General features: G+C 29.7%; 1 long non-coding RNA gene across 1 annotated transcript; it reads left to right on the forward strand.

Moving 5' to 3' along the window:
- The first annotated feature begins 421 nt into the window (after nt 1-421).
- On the forward strand, nt 422-1,600 carry LOC132043941 (uncharacterized). Its single transcript, XR_009411978.1, has 2 exons — nt 422-593; nt 771-1,600. It is a non-coding gene; the product is annotated as an uncharacterized LOC132043941 (long non-coding RNA).
- Nucleotides 1,601-2,311: the final 711 nt, after the last annotated feature.

Here is a 2,311-nt window from a genome sequence, read left to right on the forward strand (position 1 = left end):
AGTTGTGTCATCGATTGTACTGGATGGAATCTCAACCCTTGAAAGGTTTTAAGTCCAAATTCGCTGTATCGATGTTCCCATGATTACGGAAAGTTGTTCCCAATTTTCTTCCGTCGGTTAGGACCAGACAGAGACTTGCACCTTTTTTATGAATAATATAAAGTTTGTATAAATTGTATCCTTTTCGTCCTTACATAATGCATCACATCAATAATTTAAATATAGACATACAAAAAAAAATTAGGTATAAGGAGGAGCTACCAAAAAAAATATTAACAAAAAATAAAATAGAATTATTAGATAATAAATAAAGATAAAATAAAGAGAAAAGAGAAAATAATAACGTGATCACACTAAATTAGTTATTATAAAAAATATAACTTTTTATTGATACATAATGATGGATTTGGTAATAATCAAAGGCAACATTATCTTTTAAACCAACAAATACAGTAGGTAACAACCATCCAAACAAGAATTTTATTTTATATATACACACACAAGGCCTTATCATAAAACAACCACTCCTTAGTTCCACGAGAAACTAAAGAGAATGAAACAGAGAGACTGTGAAGAGCATTCAAAACTTTGAGGTATCTTTCGATCTCTCTCAGTATAATATTCATCATTTCTTCTTGTTTACAGATTTTGTAACAATTTTTCATAATGAATATTGCATCATTCGTTTCTTACAAATTATAAGATCAACTTGTTATTAGTTTCTGAGAGGTTCTAACTATGAGTGCCTTTCATATATTTTTCTGTGAAAGAAAGGACAATGATTATTAGGGGTGCAACATGATCTGGTAAGTCTAGGCTTTTCATAGATCTAGCCGATTTATTGCCGATAGAGGCTGTGAATAATAAAAAGTACAGGTGTACAAATATCCTGACATATTTACTCACAGCTCTGTCTCAATGGACGCTAGTATGAAAAGAAGTTCTCAAATCAGCAAAGGGTCTTCTCTTCTGCCTTGTGCATTATTCTCGACAAAAATGTTACCACATCGTGACTATATATCAAGATCTTTGTACACTTGTATTTTGTCACTATTCACAAACCTCTGCTGGAAAATGATTGACATTAGATCAATGGAAAGTCTAGATTTTCAATCTTAGTTACTATCATAACTATCACCCCCTTATCCTTTGTGTCGACGGGGGAATATATGAAGGAATTCATAGTTAGATCCTGTTAGAAATTAATAAGAGGCTGATCTTGCTTGTAAGGAACAAATGATGCAATACTCATCATTTATGAGTTACAAATCTGTAAACAAGAGAAAATTGGTGAAACAAAGAGACTCTGAATGAGAATTGAAATTAAAGTTGAGGTACCTTGTGATCTTTCTCAGTGGACTCTTGCTACAGGTAAAATGGACTCAGTTATGACATCCATAATTTTTAATTATAGTGTTGCTCCGTCTATGTTAATTTTCTGTATTTTTCTTTATTTTTATTGCCCCCGATACTTGCATAATCTTTGATTAGTTTGCTCTCAAATTTGTGTTTTCCTTGGATCAATTCAGGAGTCAATTCCTCGTATGGTTATTCAACTTAAAGGAAACTACCTGATAAAGCTATTTATCCTTTTTTTTTCTTTGTTTCTTATATGGTCGTTCAAATTTATGCATTTACCTTATAAAGTAATAAGGGTCAACAATCACCTTAAAAATAAAGAAAAATGGCAAAAGTAATCCCTTAAGTTTGGACTTTGAATTAAAACATTCCTTATGTTTTAACACTGAACAATAATAGTCTTTCAATTATTTTTCGCTTTCTTACTTCGTAAATTAAATTGTGTTCGTCCTATAGGTAAGTGCATAATACAGATTAGAAAAAAAGAAACAAATCATAATTTTTAAAAGTAAAAAGAAATGAGGAGTAATGATGTAGAGGGTAAAATAGTACTAAATTTTTTAAATGGGACTAAGGGGAAACTACTGTTTGAAATTGAGAGAGAGATCTAATTTTTTTAGTAGGGTTGGAAGGGAATAATTTTCTCACAAATAATATTACAAGATTGACAAAAATAATATTTGAAAACTTTAAGAAAATTTAGTACACATTGATGATATAGAATCTCCTCATTTTATGTGAAGGCAAATGATTTATATTATTATGATTATATGTTTTTTCACCCTTTATGATTAATTTTACATACAAATTGTTTTCCTATTAGGACCTAGTTTTTTTGTTTGATGGAATTCATGGTCTCCTTATTAATTATGAATTTCCCGACAATAATTTTTATCGTAGATGAAACTAACAACTAATTTAAACTATTTTATCAAAATAAATATTACTCATA

Source organism: Lycium ferocissimum, unplaced genomic scaffold, assembly GCF_029784015.1.
Source record: "Lycium ferocissimum isolate CSIRO_LF1 unplaced genomic scaffold, AGI_CSIRO_Lferr_CH_V1 ctg3077, whole genome shotgun sequence".
Classification (NCBI taxonomy): domain Eukaryota; kingdom Viridiplantae; phylum Streptophyta; class Magnoliopsida; order Solanales; family Solanaceae; genus Lycium; species Lycium ferocissimum.